Here is a 26,460-nt window from a genome sequence, read left to right as displayed (position 1 = left end):
CCTCTAATACCCACCGAGTAATCAACACACATGATTAAATATTGTTCCGGTAAAATTTATTGGACTTAGAAACAATATATACATGGATCCCTAGTTATTATAAGTACATAAAAAAAATTTAATATTCATATTCCTTTTTCCATCTTATTTTATTTACATTAATAATACGTTTTAACTAAGAAAATATCAACACAAATATAAACTGCAAGTTCCCCTAAAAGAGCCTTATTTTTTTACTGCTTCTAAGATATCCTATATCTGACTGTAGGGAGCATCGCCATCTACTTTACCCTACCATAGCGTTTGTATTTATCATATTGGTTATCAATTATTTATATACTTATGCTCCATATAGGCCATTTTGTAATGATTTAAACGTAGAAATATCTTGTGCAAACTCCTAAACAAAATAGCCACAGGCGCTGAATGGAATCCCAGTATATACACTTATCCTTCTGCAGCTGTCTCATATGGTAGCCAACCAAAAAGAGAAACAAATGAACTAAGTATGAGTGGACAGCGCTGATGGGAAAAGAATAATAATAATCAAAAATCATAAAAGACCATACGTATAAAACAAAATAACATTTATACATATAATTATAATCTTACACTTAGATTTTAAAATGTATAAATATGTACAATATATCTGTTGATAAGCACGATCTATATGCAAATTTATATAATATAGCAAAATAAAAATAATAATAAATGAAAAAATATCCACAGCAACAGTGTTCCAAAATGATGATAATTTTGTAATTATTTGGTATGTAAATACATAGACAATTTAATCTGTTTATATTGCAGCAGCCAATGTCAAAACATAATCAATCACCCACTGTAAATTGAGAAACACAGCGGGCTGAAGAACCAAGCGTAGGCAGCAGGACACACGTGGTGGACTCTCGTGTGGGACCAGTCCGACTCCTGCACTCGAGGGAAGGCTGGTTCATGTACAAGGTAACGGTGTATAATTGGCAGCAGCTTAGATACAGCGGCACTCGGTAGCGGAATGAGCATACAAGGATGGCTGATGCAATAGGCAGTGTTGTGTATCGATCTTAGCAATACCCTAACGCGTTTCTTGCCAATAGGGATTTCTTCATAGGGGTGAAGTGTCGCTTAATCTAGGCTGCTGACAATTATACACCGTTACCTTGGACACGAACCAGCCTTCCATCGAGTGCAGGAGTCGGACTGGTCCCACACGAGAGTCCACCATGTGTGTCCTGCTGCCGGCGCTTGGTTCTTCAGCCCGCTGTGGACCTGCCGCATGCTCCCTGCAGAGGGATGAGGACGGAGACTTAGGTCCACAACACTGCATTCCAGCGGCTCCATCACTAATAGGTCGGAGGTTGAGTTGACCAGGTACTTCATCGTATTTGTGGCTATATTGAAGAACCCTCAAAATCGCCTGAGTTAAATACGAGTGCCGTTCACTGCAGAGTCCGGCATTATGAATAAGATACTGCTTCCTAGCAGCATAATTTTCAATTAAATCTAACGGCTTTGCATATCAACAGATGCTGGAGTGTTGTAACTACTTATAGCTACGAAGTAACGCTATTGGCTTAAATTGCAACTTTTATATGGAACAATTCATCACTGTCTCCATCTTTTCAGCAGATGCATTCTGATTGTTAAACACCAGATCTACAGCGGTGTTTTCTCAATTTACAGTGGGTGATTGATTACGTTTTGACATTGGCTGCTGCAATATAAACAGAGTAAATTGTGTATGTATTTACATACGAAAGAATTTAAAAATTATCATTTTTGAACACTGTTGCTGTGGATATTTTTTTTCATTTTGCTATATTATATCAATTTGCATATAGATCATGCTTATCAAGATATATTTTTAAATTTATAAATATGTGCAATATAAGTGTAAGAATATAATATGTATAATAAATGTTATTTTGTTTTATACGTATGGACATTTTTTGGCCTTTTATGATTTTTGCTTATTATTATTATTATTCTTTTCCCATCAGCGCTGTCACTCATTTAGTTAACTTGTGCAGACTCCGCCCCTTTTCCCTTTATCCCCAGCAAATTGTCAAGATGACAAATTACTTAGGAGCCGATATTATGACAAGTGGACTTGTTATTGTACAAAAATGCCACAATGTAATAAAATGCGGAAACTGAAAGCCATTTATATGGGGAATATGTTGCAGCCTTATGTTGGTGACATTCATCCCAGCTAGGAGTCGGTTTTATCTAAATTGTGATATATTAGTATATAGTGTGAAAATGTAAATGTAATTTACCCCTCATTAAGCAGGGACAGCAATCTAGGCTAAGATTGTATTTATGCTGGTTGCGAAAACCATCAATAAAATTATATTACTGCAAATACCACTGAATTTCTAGACCTTCACACAATTTGCTTGTCTCCTTGTGACGTTTCTAATGACTACAAAAAGCTGATATATGTTTAAAACACTTTTCACACTCAAGGCATTAAAATGGCCTCTCACCTGTGTGAGTTCTCTGATGTACGTCCAGTGTCCTCTGCCGTGCAAAACATTTCCCACATTCAGCACATGAAAATGGCCTCTCACCTGTGTGACCTCTTTGATGATTAATAACCTCTACTTTCAGTCTAAAACGTTTCCCACATTCAGCGCATGTAAATGGCCTCTCCCCAGTGTGAACTCTCTGATGTATATCAAGTGTTCTCTGCCGTGTAAAATATTTCCCACATTCAGAGCATGAAAATGGCTTCTCACCCGTGTGAGTTCTCTCATGTACGTCCAGTGTTCTCTGCTTTGCAAAACATTTCCCACATTCTGCGCATGTAAATGGCCTCTCACCTGTGTGAGTTCTCAGATGTTCATCAAGTGTTCTTTGCCGTGTAAAACATTTCCCACAATAAGAACAGGAAAATGGCCTCTGAACTGTGTGAACTCTCTGATGTTCATCAAGTGTTTTCTTCTGTGCAAAACATTTCCCACATTCAGCGCAAGTAAATGGCCTCTCACCTGTGTGAGTTCTCTGATGTTCATCAAGTGTTCTTTGCCGTGTAAAACATTTCCCACATTCAGAACATGTAAATTGCCTCTCACCTGTGTGAATCTTTGTATGTCTATAAAGATGTCCTTTTTGTGTAAAACATTTCCCACAATAAGAACAGGAAAATGGCCTCTGAACTGTGTGAACTCTCTGATGTTCATTAAGTGTTTTCTGCTGTGCAAAACATTTCCCACATTCAGCGCATGAAAATGGCCTCTCACCTGTGTGAACTCTTTGATGATTAATAACCTCTACTTTCAGTCTAAAATGTTTCCCACATTCAGAACACGGAAATGGCTTCTCACCTGTGTGAACTCTCAGATGTTTATTCAGATCTCCTTTCTGTGTATAACATTTCCCACATTCAGGACACGTAAATGGTTTCTCACCTGTGTGAGTTCTTTGATGTGCATCAAGTGTTCCCTGACGTGCAAAACATTTTCCACAATGAGAACACAGAAATGGCCTCTCACCTGTGTGACTTCTCGTATGTGCAGCAAGTGTTGACTGGTTTATAAAGCATTTCTCACATTCAGAACAGGAAAAAAGCTTCTCGCCTGTGTGAGTTCTCTTATGTCCATCAAGTGATCCCTGCTGTGCAAAACATTTCCCACATTCAGAACAAGAAAATGGCTTCTCACCTGTGTGAGTTCTCTGATGTTCATCATATGTTCTCTGCTGTGCAAAACATTTCCCACATTCAGAACATGAAAATGGTCTCTCACCCGTGTGAATCTTTGTATGTCTATAAAGATCTCCTTTTTGTATAAAACATTTCCCACACTCAGAACATGAAAATGGTCTCTCACCTGTGTGAGTTCTCTGATGATCATCATATGTTCTCTGCCGTGCAAAACATTTCCCACACTCAGAACATGAAAATGGCCTCTCACCTGTGTGAATCTTTGTATGTCTATAAAGATGTCCTTTTTGTGTAAAACATTTCCCACATTCAGAACAGGAAAATGGCCTCGCACCTGTGTGAGTCTTTGTATGTCTACTAAGATTTCCTTTCAGTTTAAAACATTTCCCACAATAAGAACAGGAAAATGGCTCCGCACCTATGTGACCCTTTGTATGTCTACTAAGCTCTGCTTTCTGTGTAAAACATTTCCCACATTCAGAACACAGAAAAGGCCTCTCAGCTGTGTGAACTCTCTTTTGATGTAGAGAAAGTCTCAACTGCTTTGTAAAACTTTTCCCACATTCAGAACATGAAAATGGTTTATCATCTGTAAGATCTGAGCTGTGTGTGGAATTATCAGGGGAACACTCCTCATGATTAGAAGGATCAGATGATAGATCTGCACTGTGATATGCTGGGTGTATACTTGGGGTAATGGGGTTTTCTCCTGGAGAGTCCTGTGAGAAGTTATCACCTGGGTCACAATCTGGAGATAATATGAGACATCTCCCCGAGTTATTCCTGCTGTTGTGTCCATCTGCTGGGAACAAAATAAATATATGGGAATTAGTATCCCTGCAGCACTATACCATACTGTGTTACTATAATAAGACGTGTATTGCTGTACCCCAACATCTCCATACAGTCAGTGACCTCATCATTGTCACGTCTCAGTCTGTGAGTGAGGAAGTCAGAGAGTTAATAGGTCCTATTACATGCTATGGTGTAACACTGCTGTTTGTCTAATGTTACATGTTATGGTAAGTAGTGATCACACTAGACACAGACATGTATTTGCTGATGTTTGTCATGAGGAGGTATATGGTGTAGGAGTAACACTGGCAGGGGAGTAGTCACTAAATAGGACACAGGAGGAGATGTATCAAACCATAGAAAGTGAAGAGTGGAGAAGTTGCCTTTAGCAACCAATCAGCTTCTAACTGTAATTTTACAGACTACATCTGTACTTATGCAAAAGAGGGTGTTGCATTTAGATATGTAAGCAGATGTGGTTTATAGCTCAGGTAAAAAGTTGTTAATTCCATCAGTGACCATAGGTGACGTCAGGAAGTAGTTGTCAGGAAGGATCATGAGTAATATCTAATGGGATACTACTCAGGAAGGATCATGGTTAATGTCATATTTTAAGTGACAAGGAGGAACATGGGTAGCTGGAAGCACACAACGATATGATGCGAGGAGGAGAGCAGGAGTACAATAGGGACTGATGGCTCCTGATATATGAAATACACCAGAGAGTGTGGGGAGGAGACTGGTCAGATCTCTGAGCTGGTAACACACAGTGACATGATGTGAAGAGGAGAGCAGGAGTATAATAAGGGCTGATTGCTCCTGATGTATGAGATACACAAGAGAGTGTGGGGAGGAGACTGGTCAGATCTCTGGGCTGGTAACACACAGTGACATGATGTGAGGGGGAGACCAGGAGTATAATAGGGGCTGATGGCTCCTGATGTATGAGATACACCAGAGAGTGTGGGGAGGAGACTGGTCAGATCTCTGGGCTGGTAACACACAGTGACATGATGTGAGGGGGAGAGCAGGAGTATAATAGGGACTGATGGCTCCTGATGTATGAGATACACCAGAGAGAGTGGGGAGGAGACTGGTCAGATCTCTGAGCTGGTAACACACAGTGACATGATGTGAGGGGGAGAGCAGGAGTATAATAGGGGCTGATGGCACCTGATGTATGAGATACACCAGAGAGTGTGTGGGGAGGAGACTGGTCAGATCTCTGGGCTGGTAACACACAGTGACATGATGTGAGGGGGAGAGCAGGAGTATAATAGGGGCTGATGGCACCTGATGTATGAGATACACCAGAGAGTATGGGGAGGAGACTGGTCAGATCTCTGGGCTGGTAACACACGGTGACATGATGTGAGGGGGAGAGCAGGAGTATAATAGGGGCTGATGGCACCTGATGTATGAGATACACCAGAGAGTATGGGGAGGAGACTGGTCAGATCTCTGGGCTGGTAACACACGGTGACATGATGTGAGGGGGAGAGCAGGAGTATAATAGGGGCTGATGGAACCTGACTCTCCCACTGGACATATTCTTTCCCTCATTAGTCTTTACTGACAGAGGAGGGTGTAGAATAAGAGACTGCTTAGTGATTTCTCACCTGTGCCGATAGCTGTAGGGATTTCCTCCTCCTTACACTGCTGATCACCCATCACATACGTCTCCTCTTCCTCTTTTATAACTTTCACTTTATTAATAATTAGGTCTTTCCCCTAAAATTGTAAATAGCACAATGTAATGATTCCTGAGTCACAGAACAGAGACCATACAGAAGAATATCAGTGCATAATAATATCAGCTGTCCGCCCGTAAACTTGCTGTAGAGGCTGCACATGCCCACCCAGTTGGGGGGCGTGGCCTGGACTAGTGTGGAGTAAGTCCCTGGTTCCCTGCTCTGTTGCAAAAATCTGGCTATCTCATCCGTTTCCTGCAGCGGGACCCGACTTTCTCCCTTCCTGCCTGAGGGGTGATTGCATACTGCTCCCTGGGACACTGTTTTCGTGGCCTCTGCTGCTGAACTTACCTCCTGGCGGGTTCCCGGCGTGCTGGGCCTGCTGGCATCCTCTTCTGCAGCCCTGCATGGCATGCCTTCTACGTTGAGCTGGCTCTGCTCGTTTCCGGCTGCGTTTGGTGTGGTCTGATGCAGGGGGATCTCGTCTTTCTTGCCTACTGTTGTTATCCGGTGTCCTGCCTGTCCGTGTATCGGCCTCCGGTACTTTGGGAGTCTCTGCTGCTGCGAGTGAGAGCCGCGTCCGTGAAACCAGCGGCCATCTTGGTTTTGGCTGTCAGTGGTATCCTTCCTCCGGCTGTTGTCCTGTCCTGTGTAGTGCTACTGCTGGGCTGCCTGCTATTTCTCCCTGCCTTGTACAGTATTGCTGGTGGCTGTTGAGACTTCAGTCCTTTCAGAGGAGATAAGGTAAGTTTATTGGCTGCCTGTCTGATATTGTGCTTTCTGTCTCACTGACTTTTCCAATAATCTGTGGGCAGTTCCTGGCTATCTATGAGTTCTCTCCCTGCTTTCCCTATCTGAAGTGGCTTCAGAGAAACATCATGTTTTCTTGCAGCCTCGGTTGAGTTTCTACCAGTGGCCTTTAAAACTCATCTGCTATTCTGTAGATGCCAAGAATGGATACCTCTCTACAACAGATCCTGCAAGCAATTAATGCCTTTGCCCAGAGACTTATCAACAAATTTGGAGATTTACAGGAGGCTATCCTCTCCCCTTGCTGTATCCTTTGGAAGCCTCAGGAGGACATTGGGGTGTCTGTATCTCCAATTCCTGAATCTGCAGTCCCCACTCCTTATGTGAAAGCTCATTTCATAGATTTCTCCTTCCCTATGGCTGTGATTCTCCCTGAATTTGATATTTCCTTTGTTCGAGGATGGTTGGAGACGGCTGTGGTTCCTATAAAGCTTTGTCTTTCTATCCTGTCAGATGTGCCGTGGATCCAGGATTTGCCATTGATATATTCTATGTACTTCTCTGCTTGTTCCTGGATGCGGTGGGATGGGACTGCTCCTCTTTTGACATTCCCGCAGAAGGCCGAGGCATGGCCAGATTAATATCCTGTAGTCCATTATTTTGCTGTACCGTTCGATCAATGTCTATCTATTCGTATTACTGTATCCTTGTGTATTTTCTTATAGTTGATTTCATGCTCTTTTGATATAAGTATATGTATACAAGTTTTTATTCCAAGGGAGAAACTTGCCCTATCCAGCTCAAGGCCTCATTTAGCTGACCAGCCATTTATGTTATGTGTGTATATAGCTCTTTATTTAAATATTTTTATATAACTCACTATTTTATAGGATGCCCCTATTATGTTTGGTTTAAGGCCATTTATTTATTTAGTCGCCTCAGTATCATATGTCTGTTTCTAGCTCATTTAATCCATATATGTGTAAACAACTCACCATTTATGGGAGAAACCTGCTGTAACTAGATTATGGCCATTTATTTAATTATTTTGCCCCAATCATATATACGATAGTTATCCTTTATATCGGGGTGGGGGTATTAGAGGTAGTTTAGTGTAGTTAGGGGGCGGGCATCAGGGGATCCAGGTATGCCTAAATTGGGGTTAGGTTATACAGGGTGGGAGGTTATGAGGGAGGTTTGTTTTGGGTGTATTTGTTATGTTTAGTTTTGTTATTTTAGAAGATGTGGCTAGCTTTTTTATTTCTTGGAAAACATTTTTTATGATCTAATATCGGGTTAGTACACTTACATTTTACACTGATAGGGTAATTGTGTAAGATATCCTGTCTTTTTTTGTAGGCTCCTTATACTCTTTATTGACCTCCGGTTCCGGGGACCCGAATGGCGCCGTCGGGTACTTGGTACCTTCTCCTTCTATTACTTGGAGTTGTATGTATATTCTGTTCTGGATATTCTGTCTTTAAATTGTACTCTGCCTTAAATGTTTATGTATGTCGCAGTTCTTTCCATGTCTGCCACATTTTATATATATACATTTTTTTTATTATTATTGTTGTTTTTTTGTTGGGTGTGTATTCAAAAATCTAAATAAAAAATTACTCAATTTTAAATGCCCACCCAGTTGAGATGTCTGGCACAAAACACTCCGCAGATGATTGGTAGGACTGCGGATCGGCAGGACGGCCGTTCCATCATCCTATTGTGTACCCAGCTTCATATACACAGCACCATCATCATATGTTAAGAACCTGTCAGCGCTATACATTTAGTTATTTTCAGCAGTTAGAGATTGTGCTCGCGAAGACACGTTTGCCGCTGTACAGTACTTTTGCTAATGCTTTATCAAGGCAAAAAAAATATATATAGTCACACTGTAATTTATATGCAGCTTAACAAGTGGCAAATTACTAAACTACAGCTCCGAAATTAAATATTTGTTTTCATTCTAGCACCCTGCACCTGTCACAACGCGTGCAGTACCTCTTTCCTGCCTGGGATGTCGCTCTCTGCTTCCAGCACACACTGTTCTGTATATCAGAAGTTTGTTACATCAGTAGAGTGTGCTAGAAGCTCCAGAGCAGAGAGCAACACCCCAGGCAGGGTGCTAGAATGAACACTAAATTATAGTCAAAGTACAAGTTAGTAAAACGAATAAGGTCACTCTGTAAATGACTTTCAGCTAATTCAGTGACTGTGAAATGACTGGGACCTCATAGCTTATATCGCAGTTATATTATATAGAAAGAGACTATACTTATTCTATAGATAATTATTGTATACTACCGCTACCTATAAGCTACAACTGAATACACCTTCAGAGCAGAGAGTGGCAAATATAATTTTATGTAAGGATACATAGTATTCAATAACTGATACAAAGTATCTACTAACTTGATAGATAATATAATTTACACCTGACTCAGAACCACATCATCACAAGGTGCAACATATTGCAACATAAATATCTACCAGAAATGAAACTGGGTAATAAAAAATAGCCAGCTTATCAGCACTAATGGTAAATCCGTACAAGTGAAACTACAACAAGAAAATATACATCACAGGATAAGGGAAGCCATAATACGTTAAGATAAAATACCAAATAGTAAAAAAACAATGACAAATCGCAAACACCATTTCTTATAAAGAATAAAACAAACCTTAACAATAAGACTGCTGTACAACATCACTCCTTATAAAGGACAAAACAGCCTCTCAACAATTGTTGTTCAAAGTATATATAATATATAACATTTATAGAAATAACTATGGGAGAATAATAAATGTGATACAGGCAGACACGTCGTTTTAAATTACTTTATTTATCACACATTTTCCTACTTAAATAGCAATTTATATTTCGCTCGAATTTGATGCAGTGTGCATTTACTTATTTTAATTTAGAAAAGTAAAAGCTATGATTTCCTTTCAGAGCCCTTGCTGATTTTGTCGCTTGATGTCGAGAAGGCGTTTGACCGCCTACATTGGGGATATTTGATGGAGGTTTTGCACCGTTTCGGTTTCCAGGGGAGAATTTTAGACTCCATCCCGGCTCTATATACTTGCCCTTCCGAGAAAAAGTGTTTGTCAATGGTTAACTATCTGACAGATTTGACATATCCAACGGCACACGTCAGGGATGTCCCCTTTCGCCACTCATCTTTGCGCTTGCCATTGAGCCTCTGGCTGAGACTATTAGATCCTAAATAGCATACACGGCCCTTTTCTTGGGGGCTCCTCCCATAAGATAAGTTTATTTGCAGACGATATCTTATTCTGTTTACTTCATCCAGAAGAGTCTCTTCCGGCACTACATGCTGTTTTAGATCAATATACAGCAGTGTCATATTACAAACTAAACACCACTAAGACAGAGGCCCTTCCCTTTAACATCCCGAATGCACTTTTGGAAAAGTTGAAGGAGACCTACAGATATATATGGAAATCTAAGTCACTTAAATACCTGGGAGTGCATTTAGCTAGAGATCATGATCTCATTGAATGTAATTTTGGGCCATTATTGAAAGCCTATGAAACTTTAACTAAGGAATGGATGCTACATGAGGTATCCTGGCTGGGACGGATTGCGGCTGCAAAAATGGTGCTCCTCCCGAAACTTATGTACTTATTTCGTACTATCCCTAGACCCCTATCTAAATCTACATGTAATCAATTTTATCAAATAATTACTAAATATATCTGGAAAGGGAATAGACCCAAAATAGCAAGAAGCACTCTCACCCTCTCCAAGGCTGTTGGAGGAGTAGCCTTCCCAGACTTGGAATGCTATCATTCAGCTTGTATTCTTAGTCAGGCCAGAGATTGGTTCATAATCGACTGCCCCAAACCCTGGGCACTTATTGAAAGGGAATTTATGCGTCCCTTCCCTCTTTCTGATTTATTCTGGTTGCCCCCCTCTGAAATTTCCTTCAGACCGGGATTTTGTAAAGCAGTTCGGACTACAGTAATGTGCTGGCATGCATATGTTTCCTTAGATGAAGAATTTCCTTGCCTTCTCCTAATCTGTCTCTCCAATCGATAGCTAATTTGATTCCAGATTTGTATTTAGGTTCATGGGTTGGGGCGGGCCTTTCTTCCCTGAGTGACATATTCACAGAAAATGGTCTTGCCCCATTTGCGTTTCTTCAAACTCAATTTGGACTAATGAAGCAGGACTTTTATAAATACTTACAGCTGAGACATTGGTTGCAAAGCCACCTCCCTTCTCCAATTAAGAAACCTGCCTTCCCAGCGTTGCTGTTGCTTCGTTTCCAATCTCCTAATCATAAAGGATGTATCTCTTGGTGGTATCAGTGTCAGATACGAATAAATAAAAAGGGGAAATTACCATGCCAGATCAAATGGGAGAGAGATTTAGCTGTAGATCTTTCTGAAGATGATTGGAATATTATTTTTTGTTCTGGTTTTACAGTATCCAAATGTATTAACCATTCAGAAATGTATTACAAGCTACTTCAAAGAGCATATTTTACACCTGAGAGGCAACATAAAATCTGTCCCTCTGCCTCCCAATATTGTTGGCGAAACTGTGGTTTGGTTGGAGACATTCTCCATGTTTTCTGGTCATGTCCCCTGCTTCGACCCTTATGGAATGCGGTGTTTTCCATGAGAAGTAATATAGTTAGAACAACCATTCCTGCGGAGCCCCTAACCGCTTTATTTCATTTTTATCCTGGGACATTATCCTGTGGTGAGAGATACATCATGGGACATATTTTAATAGCTACGAAGGCTGAAATTGCCCAGGGGTGGAAGACTGCTAACTTGCCCAACATCGCAATGATAGAAAACAGGGTTCATAAGCACTTTGTTTTTGAAACACTGGATAGCAAATATTCCTCCTCTGCTAACTCCATCCATATGAAATGGTTTCAATGGGGAGAATATAGGGAAAAACAAGGTCATTCCACTATTTATAGTGCTCCTGTTGATTTAGGTGTTCTCTGCTCACCTCATTCAGATTCGGGGTAGTTCTACTCATCATTCCTTTAGTATCCTGCTTCTAATTACTTTTATGTGTATTAAAAGTTATCTTTTATGTCTATGAATCAAATGTTTGTAAGCTGACCAATGCTATTTTGTTTTGTGCTATGCGATATGTCTGGCTTCCCCCTTTTCCCCCATTCTGTATCCTCATTTATTTTTGTATACTAAATTTTCAATAAAAACTATTATGGAAAAAAATAAAAATAAAGGCTTATAACGATATTAAGTAAGAAATTCCTTCTCTTTCTTTCTAAACCCAGAACATGTTACATTTTGATCACAAGATATTTATTACATGTTTTCCATGCTAGACAGAGAACTAATCGTCATTACTTATATCTCAGTCTCACCAATAAATAACGCACATATTTAGCGCAGCACAAAATGTTCATATTCATTATATATTTAACACCAAGATGTATAGTGATCACTATTCTTAGAAAAAATAAATAAATTAGCACTTTTTGGCATCAGTCGATCCCTTCACTCCCACCTACCTGATCCTCCTGTGGGATCCTGAGATTCTCCTCTGTATCATCCTGGGAATAAAGAGGACGGGGACATCTCTCTGGGGTATTCCTGTTACTGGCTCCATCTGTAGGAGACACACAGTGACTGATTACACTGTATATAGGTGATTATCAGATGATGTGTATATAGGTGGCCCTGAAACGCGTGTTATCAGATGGAGATTTTGCACCAGGGATATGACTAGTAATAGTGCGCACTGACAATTATAACGACTATGAAGACAAGCGTACAGATAATGGTGGGCCTGCCCCAGAGATGCGTACAACTCCGCAAATAAACACATTGCTTTCCGTGCGCAATTGCAGGAGCAACAACTCTGCATAAGCCCTGTGTTAGCTACCCCAGCCAAGTGTTTCTTCCCTGGGAGCAACTGGGGTCACTCTGTGCAGCCAGACGGGGGAGAAGCAGCACATAGCTGGGTGACTGGTGTACAGTGGTCAGGGGGACGGGGGGGGGGGGCGGCATTACAGGTAAGCTCAGGACTCAATGCTAGTTAATGGCAGAATACGGCCCCTGGGGCCCTTCTCTGTTTCTAGCTGACCACTAGGGGAAGGAGGTTTCAAAGCAACCTCCTCACTTTGTACTGTGTGTCTTATTGTGGCCGGACGGCTCATCTTTTCTATAAGTGGGTCAGGTTAAAAAAAGCGATAACTCCCCCCTAGATGCTGCCATTATATATATATATATATATATATATATATATTTATTGCTAGTTAGAATGTACTAGTACCCATAACCTGTCATGTTCTGTAACGATACCCATTTTATATACTGGGCACTGAGTTATATGCTCACACGTTAGGTCACAATACTCTCTCCATGTATATGGGCTGGACAGTGACTTACTAGCGCTGCTGCTGTGTCACCAGGTTCTTCAGTGAGTAGTAACCAACTGGCTGTCATCTCTGTCACCATACACTACCTATGCCCTCAGGCTGAGCACTGGTATTCTACCTAACAGGTTTGTCTCAGGTCTCTAATAATGGTGAATGATTACTGTCTTCCTACCAAATCTGTTCTGTTACACTCTATGTTACTTGGATTTGTTATGTTTTTAATGAGATACACCAGAGAGTGTGGGGAGGAGACTGGTCAGATCTCTGGGCTGGTAACACACAGTGACATGATGTGAGGGGGAGAGCAGGAGTATAATAGGGGCTGATGGCTCCTGACTTCCTCACTATACATTGTCCTTATTAGTCTGTAGTGACAGCGGAGGGTGTAGGATAAGAGATGCTGTAGTGACAGAGGAGGGTGTAGGATAAGAGATTGCTGTAGTGACAGAGGAGGGTGTAGGATAAGAGATTGCTGTAGTGACAGAGGAGGGTGTAGGATAAGAGATTGCTGTAGTGACAGAGGAGGGTGTAGGATAAGAGATTGCTGTAGTGACAGAGTAGGGTGTAGGATAAGAGAGTGCTGTAGTAACAGAGGAGGGTGTAGGATAAGAGATTGCTGTAGTGACAGAGGAGGGTGTAGGATAAGAGATTGCTGTAGTGACAGTGGAGGGTGTAGGATAAGAGATTGCTGTAGTGACAGAGGAGGGTGTAGGATAAGAGAGTGCTGTAGTGACAGAGGAAGGTGTAGGATAAGAGAGTGCTGTAGTGACAGAGGAAGGTGTAGGATAAGAGAGTGCTGTAGTGACAGAGGAGGGTGTAGGATAAGAGATTGCTGTAGTGACAGAGGAGGGTGTAGGATAAGACATTGCTGTAGTGACAGAGGAGAGTGTAGGATAAGAGATTGCTGTAGTGACAGAGGAGGGTGTAGGATAAGAGATGGCTGTAGTGACAGAGGAGGGTGTAGGATAAGAGAGTGCTGTAGTGACAGAGGAGGGTGTAGGATAAGAGATTGCTGTAGTGACAGTGGAGGGTGTAGGATAAGAGAGTGCTGTAGTGACAGAGGAGGGTGTAGGATAAGAGATTGCTGTAGTGACAGAGGAGGGTGTAGGATAAGAGATTGCTGTAGTGACAGAGGAGGGTGTAGGATAAGAGATGGCTGTAGTGACAGAGGAGGGTGTAGGATAAGAGATTGCTGTAGTGACAGAGGAGGGTGTAGGATAAGAGATTGCTGTAGTGACAGAGGAGGGTGTAGGATAAGAGATTGCTGTAGTGACAGAGGAGGGTGTAGAATAAGAGAGTGCTGTAGTGACAGAGGAGAGTGTAGGATAAGAGATGGCTGTAGTGACAGAGGAGGGTGTAGGATAAGAGATTGCTGTAGTGACAGAGGAGGGTGTAGGATAAGAGATTGCTGTAGTGACAGAGGAGGGTGTAGGATAAGAGATGGCTGTAGTGACAGAGGAGGGTGTAGGATAAGAGATTGCTGTAGATCAGAGGAGGGTGTAGGATAAGAGATTGCTGTAGTGACAGAGGAGGGTGTAGGATAAGAGAGTGCTGTAGTGACAGAGGAGGGTGTAGGATAAGAGAGTGCTGTAGTGACAGAGGAGGGTGTAGGATAAGAGATTGCTGTAGTGACAGAGGAGGGTGTAGGATAAGAGATGGCTGTAGTGACAGAGGAGGGTGTAGGATAAGAGATTGCTGTAGTGACAGAGGAGGGTGTAGGATAAGAGATTGCTGTAGTGACAGAGGAGGGTGTAGGATAAGAGATGGCTGTAGTGACAGAGGAGGGTGTAGGATAAGAGATGGCTGTAGTGACAGAGGAGGGTGTAGGATAAGAGATGGCTGTAGTGACAGAGGAGGGTGTAGGATAAGAGATGGCTGTAGTGACAGAGGAGGGTGTAGGATAAGAGATGGCTGTAGTGACAGAGGAGGGGGTAGGATAAGAGATTGCTGTAGTGACAGAACAAGGAGAATATGTGACTGTTCTGTACTTAGTGATTATTACTCACCTGTGCTGATAGCTGTAGGGATTTCCTCCTCTTTACACTGCTGATCACCCCTCACATTCATCTCCTCTTCCTCCTTTATATCAGTCAGGTAATCACACTAAATAACCATAAAACAATAAATAAGAATTTAATAATGTCCAATTTAACAAAATTAGATAAATCCCTTTATGGCTGTTTTTTTATACCTTCCTGATCAGACCATATATCACACGCCAAGAGTGTCCCTTATACATTAGTAACATAATGAAATAAATCTGTATTATAAGCACATGCAGTATGCTGGAGGGAATAACAAGTGATGATACACAATGGAAAGGGAAGGCAGAATACACAGCTCAGTGATACCCTGACATTACACTGTAGCTCTATTACACAGGTATCACCTTTCCCCCTATACAGACACCTGCAGCTCCTCCCACATTGTCAGTGTCCTGATGGAAGCTGATAAAGGTACAAAGCTCACACTGAGTTGCTGTGACCTCACTGTCCTGTGTATGAATGACCCAATCCTCATAGTGCTTCTGTACAGCAAATCTGCCAGGCTGTCACTCAGTCTCTGCCTGCTTACACAGAGAAGGTCCTCCCACCTAACATGTTATCCTGCTGCATAGGAGCGAGAGAGAATGGGAGATACAGGTATATTATTCCGCCAATATTCAATTATCTTCCTATACTGTAATGTTATATCAATCAGGACTTAACTCAAAGTAATTCAGAAACAATGAAAATAACATTTGATAATGTCAGATTTAATAAACTGAGATTAAATAAAAGAAAGTCAGGTTATATCACTGATACAACCTCACTACAGACCATACAGTAAGAAGTCACTGATATATTGGTGTTTATACCTACCTGATCCTCCTGTAGGACTCTGTGATTCTCCTCTGTATCATCCTGGGAATAAAGAGGACGGGGACATCTCTCTGGGGTATTCCTGTTACTGGCTCCATCTGTAGGAGACACACAGTGACTGATTACATTGTATATATGTGATTATCAGATGATGTGTATCTAGGTGGCCCCATCTGTAGGAGACACACAGTGACTGATTACACTGTATATATGTGATTATCAGGTGATGTGTATAATATGAGATATGGTAAGAACTTACCCTTGTTATCTCTATTTCTACGAAGTCCATAGGGTTCCGCAGGATACGTTGGGGTATAGGCGGATAGTGGCAGACATCGGGCACCTCAGAGTTAATTTTTGCAGCACCCAGGATGCACTGGGGTTCCTCTCCTATACCCCGTCCCCGAGCCAAGGCACCTTCAGTTTTGTAACAACCCCTAGGCCAATGGAGGAGAAAAGAGAGAGAAGAAAGTCTGGAACACACAAGAATCACATTTTCACATAGAAGGAGATGGAAAACCGGTGACCAGAACACAGCCCATCTGCAGTACAGGTGTGTCAGGGTGGGAGTCCTGTGGAACTCTATGGACTTCGTAGAAATAGAGATAACAAGGGTAAGTTCTTACCATATCTCATATTTTCTACTTCAGGGTCCATAGGGTATCCACATGATACCTTGGGGAATGTCCCAAAGCAGTATCCTTTAAGGGTGGGGACGCTCCTGTGCAGAAAGGAGAATCCACTGCCCGAAGGAAGCATCCTGAGAGGCGAAGGTATCAAAAGCGTAATACCTTACAAAGGTATGGACAGAAGACCACGTGGCCGCCTTGCAAAGCTGAACAGCTGAGGTGCCACGGCGAGCTGCCGACGAAGGACCCACAGACCGAGTAGAATGAGCAGTAACAGAGGACGGAACAGGAAGGCTCTCATGAGTGTAGGCCTCAGAAATCGCCATGCGAATCCACTTCGCCAATGTTTGTTTATTGGCAGGCCATCCCTTCTTATGGGAACCATAGAGGACAAACAAGGAGTCCAATTTCCGAAGAGAACTGGTACGGTCAACATAAATCCTTAGAGTACGTACCACATCCATTGAGGCCTCACCAGCTGAGAGGTCTGGGGAATTAAAGGCCGGTATTGTGATTTCCTCATTAATGTGGAAACTAGACACCACCTTAGGTAGGAAACCAGGGTGGGTCCGAAGCACCGCCCTGTCCAAAATCAGAAAGGGGGGACGACATGAGAGAGAGCCCCCAAGTCAGACACCCTTCTGACTAAAGCAATAGCCAGAAGAAACACAATCTTCGCTGTAAGCCATTTGAAATCCACTGAGCCCAGGGGTTCAAATGGAGGTCCTTGGAGAGCCCTCAGGACCACAGCCAAATCCCAAGGAGCCACAGGAGGGACAAAGGGAGGCTGAATGCGAAGTACACCCTGCATGAATGTGCGAATATCAGGAAGAGGAGCAATTCTACGCTGAAGCCACACCGACAGGGCAGAAACATGCACCTTTAAGGAGGCTAGGCGGAGACCCTGGTCTAAACCCGCCAGTAGGAAAGCCAGAACCCTGGAGATCCGAAACACCTGGGGATCGTAACCCTTAGGGCGACACCAGTCAAAGAAAGTATGCCACACCCTATGGTAAATCCTGGCAGAAGCAGGCTTCTGAGCTCTGAGCATGGTGTTAACCACAGAGCCGGAAAACCCCCTGGACCTCAAGAGGACTGTCTCAAGAGCCACGCCGTCAAAGATAGACGACCCAGGTCCGGGTAATGGCAAGGACCTTGGGACAACAGGTCCGAACGTAGAGGCAACAGCAACGGAGTGTTCGATGGATATACTCCGAAGATCTGAATACCAGTGACGTCTGGGCTACGCTGGAGCCACCAGCAGGAGCGTGCCTCCTTCTTGCTTGAACTTTTGAAGCACTCGAGGAAGAACGGAGAAAACAGGTACGCAAACTGGAAGGTCCACCTGACCGACAGAGCGTCTACCAGGAGAGCTTCTGCGTCTCTTGTTCTTGATACGTACACCGGCAACTTGCGGTTGTGTCGGGAGGCCATGCAGTCTATTTTGGGAAGGCCCCACCTGTCCACTAAGAGTTAAAAGACTTCCTGGTGAAGAGACCATTCCCCTGGAGGCACATCTTGACGGCTGAGGAAGTCCGCTTCCCAGTTGAGTACTCCTGGAATGGACACTGCCGATATGGCTGGGGGATTGCATTCCGCCCATGTCAGAATGCGGGACACTTCTACCAGTGCCGCCGAACTTCGAGTTCCTCCTTGGTGGTTTATGTAAGCCACCGTGGTGGCGTTGTCTGACTGGACTTGCACAGGCCTGCCGTGAAGAACTAGTCTTGCTTGCTGAAGAGCTCTGAATACTGCCAGAAGTTCCAATATGTTGATTGGAAGAGCAGATTCTGCTGACATTCACCTTCCTTAAAACGAGTGTGGACCTGTCACTGCACACCAACCCCGGAGACTGGCGTCCATTGTCAGGAGAACCCAGTCAGTTGCAGGTGGTGGAACAGTACTTCTGGAGACCCAGCTAACAGCAGGAGGTCGTAACAGGGTAACAGGCGGACCACCTGCAGACGCAAATGGGCCGCCATCACTGCCATGACCTTGGTAAACATTCGTGGAGCTGTAGAGAGGCCTAACGGCAGGGCCTGAAACTGGACAGGCTGATTGATCACTGCAAACCTGAGGAAACGCTGGTGAGCCAGAGCAATTGGAATATGCAGGTAGGCATCCTGAATGTCCAATGACACCATAAAATCCCCAGGTTCCATAGCCAATATGATGGAGCGCAGGGTCTCCATAGTGAACCGAGTTACCCTCAGAAACTTGTTGAGGGACTTGAGATTGAGGATAGGACAGTACGATTCGTTTGGTTTCTGTACCAAAAAAGGGTGAAATAGTATCCGGTCCCCTGTTGGGGTAGCGGAACAGGCACTATGACCCCGGCCTGGAGCATAGAGTGCACTTCTTTCTGGATTTCCCAGGCCTTGTCTTGGGAATGAAGGCCTGTGGTGAAGAACTGATGGGGAGGCCTTCTGTAGAAAGAAAGGGCGTACCCGTGAGAGACCACTTCTCTTACCCAAGTGTCTGTGGTGGTCTGACACCAGCACTGGGTGAACTGTAGAAGTCGGCCCCCCACCTTGGGATCCCCCAAGGGGAGGCCTGTCCCGTCAGGCTGAGGGTTTATCGTCGGGCTTGGTAGTCGGACGTCTGGTGCTCCAAGCCTGTTTCTTTGGTTTGGCAGTCTTCCTGGCACCCGACGGTCTAGGAAAGGACTGTACCTTTGTTTTTTTCCTGGAGCCCGATAGGGCTGAAAGGACGAAGTCCCAGACCCTGATGGAACTGAGGCCGAGGGCAGACACGCAGACTATGCTGCTGCCAACATATCCACAATTTTGTCCAAATCAGGGCCAAACAGGACCTGAACATTAAAGGGCAAGCATTCCAAGCCTTTCTTGGATTCTGCATCCGCTCTCCAAGAGCGCAACCACAGAGAGCAGCGGGCTGCAACAGCCATAGTGGAAATTCTAGAACTGAGGAGGCTGATATCCAGAGCCGCCTCATTAATGTATGTGGCTGAATCTCTGAGATTACCCACTAGCTCAAGTTGCTCAGCGGCAAGCATCCTGAGAGAAAGATGCCTCCAAGGCATCTGCCCAGCTTTCCATGGCTATAGCCACCCAGCAAATGGCCATAGCCGGTCTGTAAGCCCCTCCAACTAGGGAGTATATGGACTTCAAACGAAGTTCCACCTTGTGATCCGTAACGTCCTTCAATGAGGACATGGACGGCATAGGCAAGGTCGCACTTTTCACAAGGCGTGTGACATGAAAATCCACTTGGGGAGGAGTCTCCCATTTAGTGAAATAATCCTCCGCAAAGGGGTAGGCATAAGCCAAACGCCTTTGGGGCTGGAAACGTTTACCAGGAGATTTCCACGCCTCCTCTAAATTATCCACTAATTGACCAGAAAGAGGAAAAACAGTGGCGTCACCTTTTATGTCCTTAAAAAAGGAATATTTAGATTTAGCCATAGGGGGGTCATCATCCTCAATAGCCAGAGCCACACGGACTGCCCGTATAAGCCCTGTAATACATATGTTAGACTTAGACTCCACTTCCCTGGAAGGGAGCTCAGAGTCCGACAGATCATGAAGCTCACCATCATCCAGTGACAAGTCAGCATCATACTGTACAGTCTGAAGTGACAATAGAGGCCTTTTAGCAGGCCTCGAAGGTGACTTCCCTTGTAAAATGTCCGCCAGGTTCTGTACCGTGGCGGACAGCGAGTTTACCCACGCTGGCTCCTGAGATACCTGGCGGGGGTGCTGGAGGGCTCTGGGGTACCATCAACTGTCTGGGGAACCCCTGCATGGGGGATGGGATTACCGCCTGCTGTGAGAACCCCAACTTGGGGAACGCAGGAGGGCCCGTTAAACGTCCTGCAATGGCAGTGAGCGCCTGAGCAAAACAAGCCCTGGGAGGCTCCTGTACAGAGACAGAGACCGGTATTGGTCATGATATAACATGACACGAGGTACGTAAACCATCAGTGAGCCCTTCCCCAATCCTCAGCTTACATTTAGTGCAGGAGAGGGGGAGAGGGAAATCTTCCTGTGCAGAATCCTCATTCCCAGACATCATGTGAGAGATAGAGGATGTATGTGACTCCCAACACAGAAAAATAAATCTAACTGTGAGGCAATAAGCACCCTGACAGAACTGTATTGCAAGGGCTTGTGACAGAAAAAGCACCGGGATAGGAAAATGCCTGACAGGGTTAGTAGAAAGATACAGTCAGACAGTGCTAGCATATAGTCACATACAATGCAGAAAACTCCACCTCCACTACTGGCACTATGATCAACCATGTCTGGCAGGAAATAGTGCTTGCACACTCTGACCTGCTACCGAAGGAGAGGTATGCGGGGGAACCCGGACCACGATGCCACCTGGAAACAGCGTTTAGCGTCTGCAGATTCCAGAGAAAATGGCCGCCGAGGAGCTGAGAGGAGGCGGCCCGGGGGAGGAGCGCTGACACAGCCCGCCAGAACGCTGTGGAACGGCGCTGTGAGCAGCGGGGTAGATGCCGGCTGTGTGACAGGGAAGGTGCTCTCCCCTGGCATGCTATTAGCATCTGGGACGCTGGAGCGTACCCTCACCACTGCAGCCCGCTGTCCCTGGTGGTCTAGTGGTAGCGCAGGATCAGTACCTGGCTCCACGAGCAGCCGTCCCCAGGGAGCCCCCTACCCTGGGGATAGTAGGACTGTGAATCGGCGGGTACCCGCCGCATACCTGAGTCCCCATAGATCCAGCCACAGTCCGGGGATCCTCCGGGGTCCCCGCTAGCCGAGGCCTCCGAATCCCCACCAGGATCCCCGGATCAGTACCGGCATCCTGGTCCTACTGGACTGTCCGCGCTATTCGCTCTTAGTTTGCAGCGTCTGCTGCCTTGAAAATCTTCAGGGGCCGTATTAAACAGCCCAACTCTGAACAGTGACTCGACTCCGTGCCGGGTACTTACGAAACTGAAGGTGCCTTGGCTCGGGGGTGGGGTATAGGAGAGGGACCCCAGTGCATCCTGGGAGCTGCAAAAATTAACTCTGAGGTGCCCGATGTCTGCCGCCATCCGCCTATATCCTGTGGATACCCTATGGACCCTGAAGTAAAAATAGGTGGCCCAATAGCTGCTCTCTCCATTACAGTAAGTGACAGTCTCCTCTTACCCAGTGATGTGAGGGGCCGGTGATTCTCCATCATCACGTCCTTGTACAGACCCCTGTGTCCTTCTATATACTCCCACTCCTGCATGGAGAAATAGACAGTGACGCCCTCACATCTTATAGGAACCTGACACACACACACTAACAGGACACATGAATCTGCTCCATCTGTATTATAATAACAGGACACCAGCGTCTGCTCCACCTGTATTATAACAGGACACTAGAGTATGTGAGACCTCCAAAACAGGACATAGGACTCTGTGCCACCTGTACTATAATAACAGAGCAGGGTCAGCTGCATCTTAAGTATAATAAAGTACACCAGATGCTGCTCCACCTGTACTATAACAGCAGGATTTGCTTAATCTCAACTATAATAAGTACACCAGAGACTGCTCCACCTGTACTATAACAGCAGGATTCGCTTCTTCTCAACTTTAATAAAGTACACCAGAGACTGCTCCACCTGTACTATAATAACTGTTATTACCAGTTACATTAATGTCTCCTGTTTAGGTAGAGCTTACCCTCCTTTCCTCCTACCCCGCTCTCACCCGGAAGATATGTTTCACACTACTTCCGGCTTGTGCGCTCCAAGCCTCAATCATCATCTTTCTTTGGGTCTCGGGTTAGTTACAACTACGGTGATGACTGCCGTGATGCATTGTGGGAATTGCAGTCCAAAGCTAAAAGACTCTGAATATTGTCCGGAGTTCAAACTTCAACTCCCAGAATGCATTGCAGGAATACCCTCCTGTGACGAAGCCGTCATGCAGTCTGAGCGCTGCAGGTGATTACTATATGCTTAGTGCTGCCCTCCAGTGGTTTGTATGAGAATGACAGTATTACCAGGGTCATTCTCTCCCACTGCCATCTTGTGGTCAGACAGTGGAGGTGCAGACAGCTAGTATGACACCGTCTGAAAGGAAGTTTGAGAACAAAATATAATATTTTTAGATAATTTTGTCATTTCGCTATGACATCTTGTCAGTCTGAGAATTGCAGCTAACGACATAAAATGATGACTGCCCTCCAGAGGTCAGTCTGAGAGCTACACTATAAAATATATTTATCCTTATCATTATGTATTCACTCACTGCCATCTCGTAATTAGTCTGTGAGCTGCAGATGGTTTCATATGTAATGACTGCCCTCTAGTGGTATATTTCAGAGTTACACTACATTATACTTTTGTCCTTAGCATTATGTATCCTCTTACTGGCTTCTTGTGGTCATCCAGTGAACTGCAGATTGTTTCATATATAATGACTGCCCTCAAATGGTAACTTTTAGAGTTATACTATATAATACTTTTATTCTTATGCATGTTTTTCACTGCCATCTTGTTGGCAGTCTCTGAACTGCAGATGGTTTCATACAAAATGACTGCCCTCAGTAGTAGATTTAATATTTACACCAGTGGTCGAAGTGGAGCAGTATGCGGCGGTATGACATACCGCCACTTCCCAGCCCCACTTCATTTTAGACGCAGAACAGAATGTACCAGCGCTGGGATCCAGTATGGGATCCCAGCGCTGGAACAGCGGCGGCAATGTGTAGAGATTTGTCCCGCGGGGGACACATCTCGATCGGCGGGGCTCACGGCCGCCAGCAAATCGCGGGGCTCGCGGCTGCCAGCCAATCGTGGGGCTCTTGGCCCCCAGCCAATGAGAAGCTGTTAATTGGCAGTTTCTCATTGGCTCACAGCTGCGCCAGATAAACTTACTGCAGTGCACTACTGCAGCAGCAACGAAGACCCGAGGCTCTCGGTGGCTCCATTCCAGCAGCGCAGATCAGAGGGAATTAGAGAGAGGGGAGGGTGTGAGAGAGGGGCAGACAGAGGGAGGCAGGCAGATAGTATTGTAGGGGGTGAAAGAGAGAGGGAATCAGTAAGTGAGAAGGGCCGGGTGTGAGAGAGGGGAGCAGGGAGTAGTGTGGGGTGGTGAGAAGTACAATAGGGTGATATGGAATCAGGGGCCCAAAGGGGGGAAGATTCAATCTCCAAACCCACACCTCTAAATTCCCACTTCGAGCACTGATTTACACTGTATAATATTCTTAAAGTGCGTACTGACTGAGCGATTGCACGATTACAACATCGTAATCATGCAATCACTGAGTAATCGTGCACAAATCGTGCACTTTTATGTCAGGAACAACCAGCAATGCGCACGCCCGCTGGTCGTTTCCGACATTGTCCATCGACTGAACATGCAGGCCAATCTGCCGATAACGACAGATTGGCATGTTCAGGAATGATGGACTGTGCCTGCACTGAACGACTGATCGTTTAGTGCAGACACTACAGGTGATCAGGAACGACGGTACGATTACGATGTCGTAATCGTACTGTTTTTCCTGATCGCCCAGTGTGTACGCACCTTTATCCTTTTCATTATGTATTCTTTCACTGCCATCTTGTGGTCATCCAGTGAACTGCAGAGGCAGTTACATAATGACTGCCCTCCAGTGGTAAATGTGAAATCTACACTTCATAATACTTTTATCTTTATCATTATGTATTCTTTCACTGCCATCTTGTGGTCACCCAGTGAACTGCAGACTGTTTCATATATAATGACTGCCCTCCAGTGGAAACTTTGAAACTTATATTATACAGCCATGGGCAAAAAATTTGAGAATTACACAAGTATTGGTTTTCACAAAGTCTGCTGCTTCAGTCTTTATGATGGCAATTTGCATATACTACAGAATGTCATGAAGAATGATCAGATGAATTGCAATTAATTGCAAAGTCCCTCTTTGCCATGATAATGAACTTCATCCCAAAAACAACATTTCGACTGCATTTCAGCCCTGCCACAAATGGACCAGCCTCATGTCAGTGATTCTCTCGTTAACACAGGTGAGAGTGTTGACGAGGACAAGGCTGGAGATCACTCTGTCATGCTGGTTGAGTTAGAATAACAGACTGGAAACTTTAAAAGGAGGGTGGTGCGTAAAATCATTGTTCTTTCTCTGTTAACCATAGTTACCTGCAAGGAAACATGCGCAGTCATCATTGCTTTGCACAAAAAGGGCTTCACAGGCAAGGATATTTGCTGCTAGTAAGATTGCACCTAAATCTACCATTTATTGGATCATCAAAAACTTCAAGGAGAGAGGTTCAGTAGTTGAGAAGAAGGCTTCAGGGCGCCAAAGAACGTCCAGCAAGCGCCAGGACCGTCTCCTAAAGTTGATTCAGCTGCGGGATAGGGGAACCACCAGTGCAGAGCTTGCTCAGGAATAGCAGCAGGCAGGTGTGAGTGCATCTGCATGCACAGTGAGGTGAAGACTTTTAGAGGATGGCCTGGTGTCAAGAAGGGCAGCAAAGAAGCCACTTCTCTCCAGGAAAAACATCAGGGACATGCAGATATTCTGCAAAAGGTACAGGGATTGGTCTGCTGAGGACTAGGGTAAAGCCATTTTCTCCGATGAATTGTTTGGGGCATCTGGAAAAATGCTTATCAGAGAAGGAAAGGTGAGCGCTACCATCAGTCCTGTGTCATGCCAACAGCAAAAGCATCCTGAGACCATTCATGTGTGGGGTTGCTTCTCATCCAAGGGAGTGGGCTCACTCACAATTTTGCCTAAAAACACAGCCATGAATAAAGAATGGTACCACAACATCCTTCAAGAGCGACTTCTCCCAACCATCCAAGAACAGTTTGGTGAGGAACAATGCCTTTTCCAGCATGATGGAGCACCTTGCCATAAGGCAAAAGTGATAACTAAGTGGCTCGGGAAATAAAACATCACAATTTTGGGTCCATGGCCAGGAAACTCCCCAGACCTTAATCCCATTGAGAACTTGTGGTCAATCAAACAGGAGAGGAAAAACTCTGTGACGTGAGCACTCTTGTAGTATTATACAGTACATAAAACATAACTTTTAATATATATCTGCAATTAAAATAAATGTCCTATACCAACCACTATGTATGGCAATAAAGTAGAGGAACATTGTCAGGATCTCTCTTTTCTAAATATGCTTTATGAGAATATAGCTTTTTTCATGTGTACTGTTTAATATGTTTTAAGCACTACCTGGTATAGTATCCCACACAAGTACGTGATTTGATTCATACTGAAGGCAATTTCTTTGTTTCATTGTAATTGTCGTATTACTCTCCTTCTGTGCTAATATATTTTTGCAGCAGTATCTCCTTATACTTATGAGACCCGCTAGTAATAAGGTCTCCTGGAGATATTTTATATCTAACTCAAGCACACATCTAAGACTCTATATTCCCAGGTCTCTTTTGGAGACTAGATTAGAGGAACATTGTCAGGGTGTTTCTTTTCTAATATGTTTTGTGAGAATATAGCTTTTTTTATGTATACTGTTCAATATGCCTTAAGCACTACCTGGTATAGTATCTCACACACGTACGTGATTTAATCCATGCTGAAGGCAATGACCTTGTCTCAGTGTAATTCTTGTATTACTGTCTTTTGTGTTAATACATCTTTGAAACAGAAGCTTCTTATACATTTGAGACCCGCCAGCATAAAGGTCTCTTGGAGATACTTTGTATCTAAAGATTATATCAAT

At 44.2% G+C, this 26,460-nt stretch overlaps 1 pseudogene; it reads right to left on the bottom strand.

Moving 5' to 3' along the window:
• Positions 1-1,886: 1,886 nt before the first annotated feature.
• The window catches only part of LOC148439460 (uncharacterized), a 41,730-nt pseudogene continuing 17,156 nt past the window's right edge, over positions 1,887-26,460 (bottom strand).

Source organism: Taudactylus pleione, unplaced genomic scaffold (assembly GCF_031769625.1).
Source record: "Taudactylus pleione unplaced genomic scaffold, aTauple2 ptg001777l, whole genome shotgun sequence".
Lineage (NCBI taxonomy): Eukaryota > Metazoa > Chordata > Amphibia > Anura > Myobatrachidae > Taudactylus > Taudactylus pleione.
The sequence above is the reverse complement of the archived record's forward strand: the minus strand, read 5'-3'. Positions and strand labels throughout refer to the sequence as shown.